Consider the following 16,844-nt stretch of genomic DNA (forward strand, 5'->3'; position numbering starts at 1 on the left):
AATTACTTAATCGCTCTGTCCCTCAGTTTTTTTTCCTTTATAAAATGGGGATGACAATAGTACTTGCTTCATAGAGTTGTTATGGGAATTAAATAAGTTAAAATTGGAAAAAAAACCTTTACAATAGTGCCTAGTGCTTAATAATTGCTCTGTACACTTTTGTAAATGAAAATATATACCCAAAGTTCTTGGGGTCTAAACTAGATGCTTGTTTTTCCATCAACTCACTCTCTCTTGGTGGTTTGCCTCCTTCCGTGCTTAGTGATCTTGGATTTGAACTCCAATTTGATGGCTCTTAATGGCCTACTGTGAAGATTTGTACTTGCTTCTGTTGGGAGCAGAAGGAAAACACCAACCTGAGACACTTCACCCCTTTTGGAGTGTCCTGGCCTAATGCAGAAGCGTCAGACCTTTGGCTTCCCCACTTTCTGATGCTTTAGAGTTCATACCGTGCTATAACGGCACTGGCCCTTAGGACAACCCAGTTTTCTTATTTTCTTAGCACTCTTGGCTCCCAGTTCTGGTTTCAGCTCATATTTGAGGATAAGAGCTGTCCTAGACAATTACTTTACTACTTACAAGCCCAACAGTCCATTTAAAAAGTGATCCAGGGAATTCCCTGGTGGTCCAGTGGTTAGGACTCTGTGCTTTCACGCCGTCGCCCGGGTTCAGTCCCTGGTTGGGGAACTGAGATCCCGCAAGCCGCATGGCCAAAAAAGTGATCCAGTTCTTTTGTAGTTGGAAGGCCTTCTGAGTATCTAGTTATCTGTACTGCCAGAAGCTACCTCTTGCTTTGAACCAGTCAGAATGTGTTACCTTATGCTGCAGCAACAAACAACCTCCAGTGGCTTGGAAAAACAAAGGTTTATTTCTCATTTATGCTACACATCCATCCCAGGTCAGCAGGGCCTCTGCTCTGTGTGATTCTTACTCAGGGATTCAGGCTGATGGAGCTTTGACTATTGGAAGAACATCAGTGCTGTAACAGGGGAGAGAAAATACAGTGAATCATACTCTGGCTGTTAAGGGCTTCCATCTGGAAGTGACACACATCAGTTTCATTCACTTTTAATTAGCCAAGGCAAGTCCTAGGGCCACACCTAACTCCAAGGAAGTGCCTAGGAAGGAAGAGAACTGAAAGTATCAGTGAACATCACTAACAATTACTACATGTTTTTTTCACCTAATATTATAAACATTCTTATGTTCTTATATAGATTTGGTAACTAATTTTTAAAAATATTATTATGAAGGTCTCAAACATAAAGAATTAAAAATAATATTATAATATAATAATATACTTCAATTAAAAATGGTTAAGATGGTAAATTTTATGTTATGTGCTTTTTACCACAATTTAAAAAAACTTGATTGGATTAAATACAAATCATTTTGTTCTGAGGATTCTGATACATTTGTGTTATAACAAGAAATAAACGTAGCACTTATTTTCTATAAAAAAAAGTTTTGTACCTTGAGGGACTACGAAGTGAGTTCTGGAGAAAGAGGGCAAAGGGAAGATGTCTTTGAGAAGTGATGAGTCTGGGAGAAGAAATTCCCTGTCAGGAAAGAGTGCAAAGTCTTCTAGAGGGGGTATGTCCCCTGCCTCCTGGCAGTGCCTGGATGGGCAGCATCTAGTGGGGAGGGGCTGCTCGTGCTCCCAGGGAGGCCCAATCCCAGCCTCACCAGAGTCCCTCCTGGGCCCCAGGTGTACCTGCCCAGCCTGGAACAGACGGCAGGGGTTTGACCTCTTGCACATCGCTACTTACCAGCTCCTAGAGCAGGCCTTGGCAGCTGGTAGGTGTTCAGTAAATTGGGTTTTTTTTTTGCGGTACGCGGACCTCTCACTGCTGTGGCCTCTCCCGTTGCGGAGCACAGGCTCCGGACGCGCAGGCTCAGCGGCCATGGCTCACGGGCCCAGCCATGGCTCACGGGCTCCGCGGCATGTGGGATCCTCCCGGACCGGGGTACGAACCCGTGTCCCCTGCATCGGCAGGCGGACTCTCAACCACTGCGCCACCAGGGAAGCCCAGGCAGCTTTCTTTTTAACTGACTATTTTCCTGAATCCTTTATAGTATGTTATGTAATACACTGTATTTGCAAATAAGCTATATTTACAAATAAATAGGTATTTATTTACTAATTGATAAAGAATTTTCAGCATGTTACTCATGAACAGGGTAAAAGCTGTATCCTCCCCATGGACAGCCTTGGCTGTGAGTAGAGTCTATGCTAAACCAACAGGGCGCCCCACTTGCCTTACCAGGGCTTTGAGGCCACGGCTGCAGCGTAGGCAGAGGGTGAACACAGAAGGCTTGGGTTCCACTCCTAGCTCTGCCACCACCACATGGTCTCAGGTAAATCCTTCAGTCTCTTCAGTGAAACAAGTGTTGTGTTTAATGGTCCCTAAGAGAGGGCTGGAGTTCAGCCTATATGCACTGGGTCCAGCCATCCCAGTCGTTTCCAACTGGTCGGGTATCTACTATCCACTGGTTAAATATTTTGAATGTCATTCCTACTCTCAGGTCTCTTCCATGTGAGGACAAGTCTCTTGCAGGTCTGCAGGAGCCAGAGGTAATCTGGCTTCTCAGAAACAGAAGAATCACAGGAACTCATCCAAAGCATTAGCTTATCCTGATTATAAATATTACTCCTAATGACTCCAGAAGCAATTGCTATGTGCCATATAAAACTGTCTTCTTATCACTGACTCTGTGCTCCACTTTTCCATTTTCTAACCTCCTCTAAACCTTTTCTCTGTTTACTGTAAAGTAATATTTTCCCTGGCTTCAAAACATGTGGACACATTCCCCATAGATGTGGAAAATAACAGGAGGCTTGAAGTTCACCTGAAGTTCACCAGAGCACCTGAAGTTCTCTCATGGAGCCTCACTGTTTCTCCTTGGGGGAAATCAAAACACAAAAGCAAGGTGCTGCTGTAGCCAGGGAGTCAAGGAGTAGTATGTGTTCTCTCATCGCCCCATACCTTTGCTAATGTTTCCTTTTCCTTTTCCTCTCTACAGCCTTTCTTCTGGTGAGCTTCTACCCACACTTCGATGCCCCAACCTATGGTTATTTTACTTCCATCACACTTGTACACCTCGCTGTTACAGAACTTAGCACTCTGTAATATAAGTATTATTTATAAGTGGACCTCCCAACTTGGAGAATCTATAGCCTCTGGAAAACCTGTGTTCTAACATCTAGCACGATACTCTTCCTTTTCTTTACAGTAGGTCCAATATTATCACCTATGCTCCTTTGGTCAGCCAGGCTGAGTCATACTGTTTGCCAGAACACAAAAGCAATGGCAGAAAGGGAGCCCAGAGCAGAATAAATAACATACACACCAGGACGCTTTCAACTCAGCTCACCAACCGGAAGCAGCTGCGGTACCGTGTGCTAACACTCAGAATGGCTTCTTTGCTCTAGATATCATTGGCTGACAGCAACTGATGACACTCAAAAACTGGGACACCCACTGCAATTTTATTTTGGAAAATATCTCAGACATAAGTAGTGTTATAATGAATTGGTTTTGAGGGGGTAATCCTGAATATTAAAAGTATTTCCTGGTATTTGATGCTAAGAAGTTCCACTCTATCAACAGTAAATCTCCTTTATTTAAATTAGCTCGAGAGGCTTTCTGTGCCACCAGGCAACCCTATGCAAATAGTATGCCACCGGTATTAGTCAGTGTTCTCCAGAGAGAACCAAAAAAGATGTCTAGATATACACAGAGAGAAATTGCAAGGAATTGGCTCACATGATTGTGGAGGCTGGCAAGTCCAAAATCTGCAGGGGTGGTAGGCCGTAGGCTAGAGACCTAGGGAAGAGGTGCAGTTTGAGTCCAAAGGCAGTCTGGTGGCAGAATTCCCTTTTCCTTGGGAAAGGTCAGTCTTTTTTCTACTGAGGACTTCAACTCCGTGGCAGAAACACACTCACATTATAAAGGGCTATCTGCTTTACTCAAGTATTTAAGTGTTAATCTCAATTAAAACAATACCTTCACAGAAACATCTAGAATAATGTTGACCAAATATCTGGGTACTATGGCCTAACCAAGTTGACACAGAAAATTAACCATCACACCCCTCATCTCTAATCTTTAGCAGTGGCTGCCTTGAGGACCACGTTACAAACGATTTTGAAGCCACATCCAGACGTAACAGGAAATCACACTCTTATGAACTAGTAATGTCTGCTCTGAGCACAGAAGAGAGGACAGGCAGCCTGTGTCTTATATTTTCTACTCCTACAGTAGAAGTTTGGTGTGTGTTTATTGAATGAACAAGTGACAAATCTTGCCCATTTTGCCTTTAAAACTAGGACTAGCCGTGATTCAAGATGTGTTCAGATCAAATTGTTTGATATCAACCAGGCAAGCTGAGCAAATTCTCATGCTCCCTGTGTATATGCACAAGAATGCTCCCAGCAGCTTCATTATCAACATCCCCAAACTAGAAATAACCATGTTCACCAACAGTACGTGGGTAGATAAAAAATGTGCTGTAATAAATATGAACTACAGCTACACACAACCCGGATGACTCTTACAAACAGGAGGTTGAGCAAAAGAAGTCAGCCACAAAAGAACAAGGCATTAATTCCATTTATAAAGTTCCAACACACAAAATTAAGCTCTATTCTATGTAGGCGCACATTTAGGTGCTAAAATAATTATTTAAAAAAGCAAAGAAGTGATTCCCATAAAAGCTCTGATAGTGGTTATCTCTAGGAGCATGTGAGATGGGGGGAGAATTCACAATATTATACTTCGTGACTTGGGTGTTAACTTTAAAACAACATGGTAAAATGTTTTCTCTGTATGAGTGTTAAACAATCAAAAAGTTTAAATTTTTTTCCTAAGGTCTCCTTATGCCAGTTCCTAAAAAGAGAAAACGGGCGGGTGCGGAATTAAAAGAAGCCGCAGCTAAAATTAGAGTCAGCACAGGCCTGTAGGGGGAGCTCTTGCGCCCTCCATGCATCTTCAATTACTCCAGACCGGAAGGGACTACCCCTACACCTCTGCTGCCTCTCCCACAGGAACCTGTTGCCTACTTCGCAAACCAACAGGAAGAAGAAAACTTCTCTCCCTGAAGGACAGCCCAGCCAATCCGAGGCTGTAGCAGTCCAATCAATGAGAAGCCTCCATACTTTGGACTCCCAGCTTCCTCCAATGGCTCCTTGGTTATTACAGGTCCTCCCAAGTCTCGCCTTTTCCCTATAAAAGCTAATTTCCCTTCCTTGTTCCCTGGGTTTGCCTGTGGTCCTCCATAATTCGGTATCCTGGGTTGCAATTCCTCTGATATTAATGAATAGACTCACTTTGCTGGTAAAATAATTGATGCTATTGCATTATTCAAGCTTGGGGTTCAAGGGAACCCCAAGAAACAGTGGCCCAATCCGCACTTAGCCTCTGGCCAAAGAGGCCAGTGCATTCACTCTCCAAACTACCTCCCCCCTAGTGTCTACTTTAGACCCTTTTCTGTGTTGCTTTTTCCCCCAGAACAAATGTCTCCATTTTAGTAGTGGTTAGATTTACAGTATAACAAATTTAACAGTTGAAAGCCCTAAAATTCATCCTCAGCAAAACTTGCAAAGCAGCTGCAAAAAAGATGAATGTCACTCATGGGATCAAAAGCCTAGAAGGATTTCGTGGAAAAGTTCAGCAGTGTGTGCATGCAAAGCCTATTCTAAACAGAAGGCTCAGTTAGACGATAGTGTCCCTCTGTCTCATTATGAGCTGGAAGTGCCTGGGATAACTGGGCTTTGGAAGGCTGCTGGTTCTTATGCAGAAATCCTGGTACAAAGGGCAGGCTCTCATGATCTGCCTTCCAGGATCCTAGGCTTAAAATTCAGAATTGAGCTTCAAGAGAGTTAGAAAAGGCAAAGTGATTTTAAGGGCGGGTGCTGGAGGTTTACTTTTTCCTCTTTTCATAGCTTTGAGTACTTAGAAATTTGTAGTTAAATATGCTTTCTTCCCTCTGGAAAACAGATTTCCCTGCTCTCTCACCTCTGCCTGGGGGATAACAAATTTCATATGGAAACCTGAAAACCCAAAGAGAAATATGCAACGCTTCAGCCACCTTGTGTCGGACTGGCTGTCACAGACCCTGGTTTGGGTCAGGCTGTTTAGGCTTCTCTGGAACAAGCGTTTATCTACCGCAGGGTCATTTTATAGGTCCATTAAATCTACATTTTCTCTTGGGCTCCTTTCCTCAGCTCCCCTCAACCCCACTCTAGTCACACACTCTAAAAACCCCCCTTAAGCCCCAGAAATAAATCTCTATAAACTGCCGAGCGTTCAATCAGGCTCTTACTCTATCTCTTTGTAATTAGAATAAATTTACTGCTCAGAGAGATGGGGGGAAATATGCAAGGTACTCCTTGGATAAATATACTGCAGTGAGAAAAGTAGAGGCTCTGTAAAAGTTATCTCTGTGAATTCAACAAGAATCAAGGTCACTGGAGCTGCTACATACCGGGGAATGTTAATTAATGGGCCTGCAGCTGGTGGTACCACTTGGCCACTCTGCTCCAGCTGCTTGCTCCATATTTCTCTCGTTTGGAGGACCATTCTTGGATCAAATCCCATCTCTTTTTTTTCCTCCAAGTACAAAAAGTACATAAGTCTATCCTGGAAGGATGCCAACCTTTCAGAGCACTAAGCTAAGTGTTGTTTCTTAGCTATTTTAATCTCCTTTTTAAAGAGAGGTCACTCTATCACCTCTGGAGCTGGATTACTTGCAATCGGTGTTCAAGCTGTGGCCTGAGGTCACCGTTCTGGCACTATCCACAGGGAGGTGTCCTGAAGTTGTAGAGCAGATGGGCACTTGTAACTTGCCCTCAAACTAAAAGCGGAAGGCACCTGAAAAGATGCACCTATCTCTCTCCTCACTACGTAGTCTACATTTTAAGCCAGGCTGAAGGCAAGGTGAAAATGCAACCCAAGCACTCAATGGCTCAGAGGTGAAGAGGGAGAGAGAAAGAAACAGGAGAAAAGGAGAAAAGAAGAGAGTCTGACAGAAGAGGCAGAAAGTATCAGGGTAGTCTATACCATTTAAATCTCTGGGAAGCATTAAATGAGACCAGGCATGTAAACCACTTAGCACAGTTAGCTGGGACACAGGCCAGCTATTGGTAATTAAAATAACTCCAGAGTTGAGGTAGAACAGACGTGTACAACATGGACCCGTCCCTGCACTGCCTTGGGACTGTATTTAGGCAGTGCGTTACTCTGGTTAAACCTGGACTTCGGAGTCAGAAAGATCTGCTTTTATGTCCCTGCTCAACCACTTAAGTAGCTGTGTGTCATTTGACTGCTTAGTTATCTCTTTATATCTCAACTTTCTCATCTGTATAATGGGGCTAATTATAGTATCTGCTTCAAGGCTACTGAGCAGATTTAATGAAATACAGCCTGTGGGACCTTTAGCACAGTGCTTGGTACATGTTAATCTCAATAAATACTCATTGTTGTAACTGGGGCTCTTATAACTGTTTTCATAGGTCAGCCAGGGAAGAATCAGGAAAAGTGTTTCAGGAAAACAGTTTGCCTCTCTGGGCAGGTGAAGATGGCTTAAGAAGAACAGTTTTTCCAAAGCAGTGAAAATGGTCCTGCTTGCCTCTATTGCAGCGGGGCTTGTTTTTCTTCTCATTTGGAAACTTTCTTCCCTTCAGTGTTACATAGTGAGGAGACTGGGCGTTCTTCCCACAATGACAGACATGCAAATCTTGCCCAGAAATAACAGGGAGAATGCCCGACTCTGCTTCTATAAGGAATTCTCCCGGTAACCGTAAGCCATAGACTCCAGGCGCAGGGCCCTGGGGATGGCTGCATCCACTCCCCTCAAGCCAGTCAGGCTGTCTTCCACTTGGGCCAGTTCCTTTATGAGAGAGACCCAGCTTTACTGAGCCCTTTGTAAAGGAAACAAGAACGTTCTAAAAAATTGGGAAATGTTCTCCATTACTATTTCCAAACTGTAAAATGATAGTTGGGCCTTTTAAAAGACTTGGGAAATTTTCTGAAATTAAGGAATATGGATTTAAAGGAAGCCTTGGGGGATTAGAGTTTTCCTTCTCTTTGAAGCGTCTGAAACAACTTTAATCTGCTTTCAGAGTGCTATGCAGTTTGGCAAGGTATTCTGGTAGTGTTGTTGCCTTCTTTGTGGAACTGATACTTTTGTGCCCCTTTTAAAACCCATCTGGAGAAATGCTTCGGGTATAAAAAGACACTTGAATTTAAAGAACAAGACTATTCAAGGTAAAGGAATGGCTTCTAAGATGCTTCAAAGAAATTTTTAAATTTCTACTTTGGGCAAAAGAAAACTAAATAAACAAAAATCTAGTTGGATATACAGCCACAAAGATGTAACTATTCATACATAATTTCCTGGTTGTTGTACTCCTATTATATATATATATATATATAATATGTACTTTACAAAATGCAATTGTATATACTCTCATGTAATAGCACTACTCTGGGAGGCAAGTATTATAATTCTTATTTTACTGATAAGGAAACTGGGGCTCAGGGAGTTCAACTTTTGCTTAAAGAAAATATAATGTGGCAAGAACTTGAACTTGGGACGCTAGGTTTTAATCCCAATACCCTTTCCACAACACCTCATCACCTTTAACCTGCCATGTGGTCTAGGCAGCCCCAGTCAATCTTTGATGCCTCAGTTTCCCAGTCTGTGAGATGAGAATAATACCTCTCTGGCTTGCTTTCAGGGACTGGTGGATAGATTTTCCAGGGCCAAGTCTAACTATGATGTGACCAAGATTTCCAGGAACAGTGTATGATAAACCTGAATGAAATACCGTTGTCCCTCGGTATCTGCGGGGAATTGGTTCCAGGAGCCCCCGCAGATACCAAAATCTGCAGTTGCTCAAGTCCCTGATATAAAATGGCGTATGACAGTGAAGAGTCAGCTGAAGGTATCCAGAGGTTTCCCATCCGCGGATACGGAGGGCAGATTGTTCACTCTGCTGAGCCCAAAGGAATATTGCTAACACCCTGTCTACCCCAGGAATGTTCCAGAGGACTGCAGGAGATGCACTCTGAAGCTTTAAAATGACATTGGTTGCAAAAGACAAGCGCAGAATGGTTACAAAGCTGGCAGGTGGCCTGGAAGCTGCGAGTAGCTGTGAATAGCTCATTATCCCAGGGGCTGGAGAACCTGCAGAAGGGGCAGATAGGGAAGCAAGGGCACACACTGGTCCATCTGGGGCCTTAATTCCCCGAAGCTATAAAGGAGGAGATAAGTGTATCTTCAAAAGGAATGAAAACTCAACAGCTATGCGATTCTAGAAGAATATATAGTTTTAAACTGTCTAGGAAAAGAATACATATCTCCTTTCTATTTATTTATTTAGTTATTACAAAAGTATATCTATTCATTGTCAAAATAATAGAGAAGTGTAGAATGAGAAAGTGACATTCCCTCTTTCATTTGCTCCTCCCCTAACTCACTCACTAAACTCCCCTAGCTCCCAGACATGTACTCTGTGTCCCCTAAAATGTTTTCCAGTTAAATACTATGTGTGTCTGTATTTCAGATGCATGTCATACGGATTCACATATGTGTTTTTAAATGGGGTCTCATAACACATAGAATTTTGCAACTTGCCTATTTGTTTAACTTTACAATGTATCATAGATACTTGCTCATACAGACCTCTCATTCCCTGCCCCCAGCTTTATTGAGATATACTTGATGAATAAGAATTGTATATATTTGAGGTGCTCCACATGATGACTTGGTATATATATATATATATATATATATATATATATATATATATATATACACACATACACACACACACATTGTGACATGGTTGCCAAAATCAAGCTAATTAACATATCCATTACCTTAAATAGTTACATTTTTGTATGTGGTAAAAAGCTCTACTCTCTCAGTAAATTTCAAGAATACAGTACAGTATTAGTAACCAGAGTCACTATGCTGTCCATTAGCTCTCCAGAACTTAAGCATCATGCATAACTGAACCTTTGTACCCCTTGATGACTGTCTCCCCATTTCCTCCAACCACCGTTTTAATCTCTGCTTTTAGGAGTTCAACTTTGTTAGAGACCTCTCATTTTTTTTAAAGCATGGAGAGGGTTCCTCTGTATGGATATACCATAGTTTATTTAGCCCCATTTCTATGGGTGGAGATACAGGTAACTGCTGTGTTTTTCCCCTTAACATTAACAAATAATGCTTCAGCAAATAATAATGATGGTTTATTAATATGAAAGGAAACAATCTAGGGATAAATGGGCTAGAGCAAATTTGGGAAAGATAGTACATAACAAAACCCTTACCCGTGAGCCCAGTGTGGGGAATCTCCGTTTAGCTCTTCATTGTGTCAGAGCGACAGCTGACACCGAAGAAAGAACCCAGGAAAAAAACAAGTTAAAGAAAGGAAAAAGAGGGCTTCCCTGGTGGCGCAGTGGTTAAGAATCCACCTGCTGATGCAGGGGACACAGGTTCGAGCCCTGGTCTGGGAAGATCCCACATGCCGTGGAACAACTAAGCCGGTGCGCCACAACTACTGAGCCTGCGTGCCACAACTACTGAAGCCTGCGTGCCTAGAGCCTGTGCTCCACAAGGAGAGAAGCCACCACAATAAGAAGACCGTGCACTGAAACAGAGTAGACCCCACTTGCTGCAACTAGAGAAAGCCCGCACGCAGCAACGAAGACCCAACACAGCCAAAAATAAAAAATAAATAAAAATTTAAAAAATATATATAAAAAAAAGAAAGGAAAAAGAAAGCACAGCAGGAGTTTTGAAAGGTTGGGTGAATTGAATTAAGGATCATTATTGAGTGTACAGAAACCTATAGAGAAACCGTATGATTATTATAAAATTCAGATTGGTGGCACTGTAAGAAGGAAAATGATGGTGAGGGTGAGAAAACGTTTGAGCATTTAGTCTCCATGTCAGTCCCTGCAGGATGGGGGGTTGTGTCTTAGTCCTTCGTAGCCTCCATATCTGGCATAATTCCTGACAAGTAAAAGGTGTTAATAAGTACTTGAAGAAAGAGCAAGGAATACTTCTCCCCAGAGGACCAAGCCTTTTGGACATGAATGTAGATAAATCTTGATTTGTGACTTTACAAATAACTTGAAAATTTAAAAATATTATCTTGAGTTGAAAAGCAGTAAGTTAAAAAATAGTTTCACTAAAAAGCCTCTGTTTTGTAATTTACCTGACATGTTTCTCTGCTTACTGTTCTTTGTGTTTTAATTTGTTGCCTGCTCAAAAAATGTATTAAATTGTAATTGGACATTGAATTAAAAATTTTTTTAATTGACCTCATTTTTCTTGAACCCACCACTAGATGTTCTGTGTCTAGTTGTGTTGTGTCAGTTGGCTGGTTTCTGCCTCTTGGCTTCAGCATTCTTGTTCCTAAATGAAGTAAAAAGAATCAAGTGCCCCATGGCAGGTCTTCAGTCTTGTTAACTGAGAATTCAAGGGAAAAGTTTAAGACATATCCTCTGTGTGATGGTCCTACTGATTGGGTAACTATGTTCCAGTCAACCAGAGATCAAATAACTAGACTTGGGTGTGTGTGTACATTCCTCAAGATATTTTTATGAGAAAGGGATAAGTGAAAGATAAGCAAACCGATATGAGGGATTTACTTTTAAAGGAGAGAGAGAGAGAGAGGAACCAGCTTGGTCAACCTTACCTTCGACATCAGGGTCAGCAATTTACCAAAAATACACCAAAGGGAAGATTGCCAACCCCTGTTTTCATCAGTTGAATTCTCCAGAGTGGTAACCCGTATTCATTATGATCTTGACATACTAGGGAAAGAAAGATTGAATTAAATTCAGTAGAATTGCTGGAATTATATTTCAATGTTCCACATATTCATTCATTCCATAAATGTGAGCAAAACCACTAGATAATCAGAAAGACTATTCTCTAGTCATTCTGAATCATCAGGATTGTTCTGCTGGGTCTTTTAGAGAGTTCAGTGCCCTCCGTCCCCCTCAAAAAACCCCGCTGAATCCTCTTTCCCCATCTCAGCAGAAGCTCTAGTTCATGATGAGACATGCTTCAGAGTGTTTGAATTGGCTTATGGAGAGAATTATCTGCAGGGAGGCGACCCAATGGTATTGTGAAAGAGAGAAGGAATAATCCGTTTAGGAAGTCATTCTTTAAATTGTCATTTTGGCAGGGTAGCTCAGAGGGTAGAGAACTGGAGTGAGGTCAGCAGTCTTGGGTTCCAGGCCTTTATTATTACAATGCTGTGTGACTCTGGGCTTCAGTTTCTTCATCATGAAATGAAGAGTCCAACAAGGTGACTGTGGCATGGAGGATCGTGCCTTCTACTAGTGTATAGGATAAAGGATGCTGATAAAATCATATTAAGATAAGTTTACAAATTCTAAAGACTTACGATTCTTTATAGAGATGAAAACAAAATCCTGGGGATTCTAAGGGGACTCTTCTGGGACACCAGTCCTGGGGTGGATTTTTTCCCCCCAAATCAGGTGTTCCTTGTACTCAGGGATTCTGGTGAGAGGTCTCCTTCCTAAACTAGATCAGCTGTAAACCGTGTCCTTCCTGAAGGCTATAATTACCTGGAGTTTGCATAAGGGACTCCGAGCTATAAACCTGGCACAGGGTCCTACGCCAGCAGTAACATTCTTACTGATCTGCCCAGAGGGTTCTCTATTTGTAGCCCCCTGAGCTCTGTGAGGCCCACCCATCTCAAAAGGCAACCTCAGGGCCTCTCAAAGAGAAGTCTTTCATAGGGCTGTTGACGGGTTGAAAACTGAACCCTGGTCCTCACTGAAGCCATCATTTGCATGATAATCATGACCAATTTGGAGGAGTTAAGAAAGCCTCAACTCCCGGTGCTCTTCACTTTTTTTTTTTTTTTTTTTTTTTTGCGGTGCGAGGGCCTCTCACTCCGGACGCGCAGGCTCAGCGGCCATGGCTCACGGGCCCAGCCGCTCCGCGGCATGTGGGATCCTTCCGGACCGGGGCACCAACCCGTGTCCCCTGCATCGGCAGGCGGACTCTCGACCACTGCGCCACCAGGGAAGCCCGCTCTTCACTTTTGAAACCAGTCACTGTCGGGCAGGTAATGCCTCTTGTTATCTTTTGGTAACTTTAGGTACCTAGAGTTGTTCTAGAGGACGAGAATCTTAGAGATGTGTTTTCTGAATTGTTTCTCTAATCTGATTAGATTTAAAGGCACTAAGGACTGTATTTCTTGTGGTAAAGAGGATGCTAACAGTCCATGGTATGTTGTGGCAGCAGAGATACACAAAATAAGATCACTGATCACTGGATACTCCTAAATAAATACTTGTAAAAGGCAAGTTTCTTCAAAGGAAATCCACTGCTGCTCTTAAAGGGAAGAGTTGTCCTCCCCCACCCCAACCCCTTTCCTGATAAGACAAAGACTTAATGCTACCCTGAAGAATTTGGCTTTGGAAACGGCTGGCCGGTTTCACTTTGCTGAAAGGCCTGAGGCTGGGAGCAGCGGCCTGGAGGCGGTACATCTTGTGTTACTTGGCTAGGAGAAATCCCTTGAGGCAACATGAAATGGTGTCTCTTTGGGTCATTTGGTTTTCTCCTGTCTCTCCATCCTATTTTTAAGAGTCAGTAGAATACTGACAACACCACAACAATAGTGATCTCTCACATGGCCCTTGCTACATGCCAGGCACATAGCTCTTAGGCCGTAGACAGATTCATGTTTTTAATTTTTATGACAACCTTATGAGGTAGGTATTATTATTAATCCCATTTTACAGTTGGGGAAATGGAGGCAAAGGCAAATAGCTACCAAGTAGGGATGCAGGATTTGAACCCAGGAAGTCTGGCTCCAGAGTCCAGGATCATAGCGAACTTGGGTGATGAACAGGTCTGGATTGAATCCTGGCCATGCCCCTCAATGGTGATAGGATCTTGGATTGGACCCTAAAACTCTTCCAGCCTCTGCCTCTGCGTTTTAACATGGGAATAGTAACCGCTCCTGCCTGATAGAATTGCTGTGAGATTGAAATGGATTGATAAACATTTGGTCCAGGGCCTGGCACATCCTAAGGGCTCAATAAATGGGCTTCCCATCCTCTGAGATGCCAATGTGCAGTCATTGCAAATAATATTTTTTCCCAGTTAATAGCTTGTCTTTTCATCCTCTTTGATGAAGTGTAATTTATAGATTTTTTTTCTTTTATGAATTGTGCTTTTGGTGTCATGTCTTAGAACACTTCGTGAAGCCCTAGATCCTGCAGATTTTTTCCTAAAATTTTTATAGTTATGAATTACTTTTTGAAAGGGCATTTTTTCCTAAATATAAAAGAAAGACATGCCTATTTTAGACCATTTGGAATATAAGGAAAAACTCAATGAGGAAAGTTAAAATCACTAGTAAAACCGAAATCCAGAAATACATTTGGTATTAGATGCAAGCACTTGTAACTTTAATAAAAATCTCACCTCTTTTATAATGGGGAAACAGAACCCTCCAACAGTAAACTGCACTATCAAGTACCAACCAGAGTGCTGATGGAAGGTGCCTCTCTTCACGCCAAAATCAGCTGGGGGAGTTGCCATTCAGAAAAGACTAAGAACTACTGACCCAAACAGTGAAACTCATGTTTATGAACTGCAGCTGTTAGTCACAGGCTGTAATTGCCCCACCAGATAAAGAAGCTATTTAAGAGAGCAGGTTGCTATAAGCTGAATAGAAACAGAAAATAGTCTTTTTGGAAATCACAGGATTGTAACTAAGGGGAACGTCAGGTTCGAGGCTGGAATGGATCTTTGTGTATTTGCTGGCTTGGAGATGGACAGGCTGATCTGGCATGAAGACGGTCCAGCCCTGGCTGCTCTTCTGTTTTGTTGGAGAGAAATCAGTTGAGGATCCCTTTTTCAAGTCCTGCCATGTGGCGGCTTCCATGGCTAGAATCCTTTCAGCCTACCCATTTCTGATTCCTGGGCACCTGGAATTCTGCCTCTTGTACCACCCCCCTCACCTGCCTGACTTGTCAGGTCAGTTGGTAACAGCTGTGATCAGAGCAGTGGCCTCCATTAGTACTCCCCCTCCACCTGTGTCCCCCCCACTACACAGAAGGCGTGAGCTAGTCTTAAAACACAGCATTAGCTATTTCAGAGGCACCCCTCCCTACCCTTCACTGCCAACCTCATGAGAAGCTGATACTTTTTAAAATTTTTATTTATTTATGTATTTATTTATAATTGAAGTATAGTTGATTGAAGCTGATACTTTTTGAAAGGGTATTTTGAGTGAAAGAGGTGAAACTTGCTATTTAAATTGTTTACTGAAGTTAAGAAACAATCCTGAAGTTGATTTGGTCAGTCTAGATTTTCATAGATCAAGTTTGCACCCAGTGGAACCTTGCGTGAAGTACTTGACTACATACTTGCAAAGGAAATCTTATTTCTTAATTACCAAGTTAAGTATCTCTGCTGTTTGTTGAATTTTGAGGAATCAGGTAAAACCCCAGGATGGTGACAGACACAAAAAATTTCATAAAAAGCTTAGATTAAAAGATAATTATGTGGTGAAAATTGCAACCTAAATGCTCATCAAAAGAGAATTGGTTAAATTATGATACATCCATTCAGAAGCTCGACATTTATTGCCATAGAAAGGTGCCTACCTATATCGAGTTTAAAAAACCAGTTATAGATCCTGTTGTAGTTCCTGAGCGTGATGACTGGGTGTTCATGAGGTTGTGTGACATGTGCCTCCCTCAGACCTTGTTATGACAGCGGCATGTTACCCGTCTGACACAAAAAAAGAGAAAAAAAAAAAAAGAAGAAAAGGGGAAAAAAAGAAAGAAAAGAAAAAAAAAGTTGGTTATAAATTAACAAGTAGAATTTGATCCTATTTTTAAAAGTCCTTGGGAAAGAAATACAGTAGTCCCCCTTTATCCATGGGGATATGTTCCAAGACTCCCAACTGGGTGCCTGAAACCATGGATAGTATTGGACCCTATGTATACTATGTTTTTTCCTGTACATACATACCTGTGGTAAAGTTTAATTTGGCACAATAAGATATTAACGACAATAACTAACAGCAAAATAGAATAATTATAACAATATACTGTAATAAAAGTTATGTGAATATGGCCTCTCTCTCTCAAAATATCTCACTGTACAAATTTAATGCTTTTTCTATCTTAACTCAGCACTTATCACTCACTGTGGCCGTAAGTTTTTCAGTTTGAGGAGCAACAGCAAAACTAGCACAAATTTCTTTTTCTTTCTTCACAATTTCCTGGATAGAAGATTTGTTCTTACTGTAGATCTTAGCAACCTCAGCACATGATTCTTTTTCTTTACAAATTAAGTCGAGAACTTTCACCTTTTGACTAAAAGGAAGCACTTTATGGCTATGCTCTGGCATATCCGGATTGCCAGCATCTCTACCCTAATGAGCTTTGGGGGCATTATTAAGTAAAATAAGGGTTCTGGAACATAGGCACTCTGTGATACCTGACAGTTGAACTGATGACCAAGACAGCTAGTGACTAAGGGGCAGGATTCGATGGACAAAGAGATGATTCACCTCCAGGGCGCATTGGCGCTCCACATGCAATTTCATTAGGCTACTCAGAATTTAAAACTTATGAATTACATATTTCTGGAATTTTCCATTAATATTTTTGGTCTATGGTTGACCATGGGTAACTGAAACCGTGGAAAGTGAAACCTTGAATAAGGGGGACTTTTGTATACCAAGAGAATGTTAGTGGTAATCTCTGGGTCATCCAGTTATGACAAATTATCTTTTATTTTTTCCTGAGTTTTCCAAATATCGAGCT

The 16,844-nt window shown here is 41.9% G+C and overlaps 1 long non-coding RNA gene and 1 other non-coding gene across 3 annotated transcripts in view; one reads left to right on the top strand and one right to left on the bottom strand.

The window, feature by feature from the left end:
* Positions 1-11,746: 11,746 nt before the first annotated feature.
* The window catches only part of LOC137231256 (uncharacterized), a 30,110-nt gene continuing 25,012 nt past the window's right edge, over positions 11,747-16,844 (bottom strand). The window contains exon 3 of one of the 2 annotated variants that reach the window (XR_010946427.1): positions 11,747-11,831. This is a non-coding gene — a long non-coding RNA (uncharacterized lncRNA). Of the gene's footprint in view, positions 11,832-15,705; positions 15,802-16,844 lie in introns of those variants that run through there. The other variant, XR_010946428.1, reaches the window with a different exon arrangement.
* LOC137231375 (small nucleolar RNA U13) lies at positions 15,704-15,807 on the top strand. Its single transcript, XR_010946497.1, has one exon. It is a non-coding gene; the product is annotated as a small nucleolar RNA U13 (small nucleolar RNA).

The sequence above is a fragment of the Pseudorca crassidens genome, chromosome 9 (assembly GCF_039906515.1).
Source record: "Pseudorca crassidens isolate mPseCra1 chromosome 9, mPseCra1.hap1, whole genome shotgun sequence".
Lineage (NCBI taxonomy): Eukaryota > Metazoa > Chordata > Mammalia > Artiodactyla > Delphinidae > Pseudorca > Pseudorca crassidens.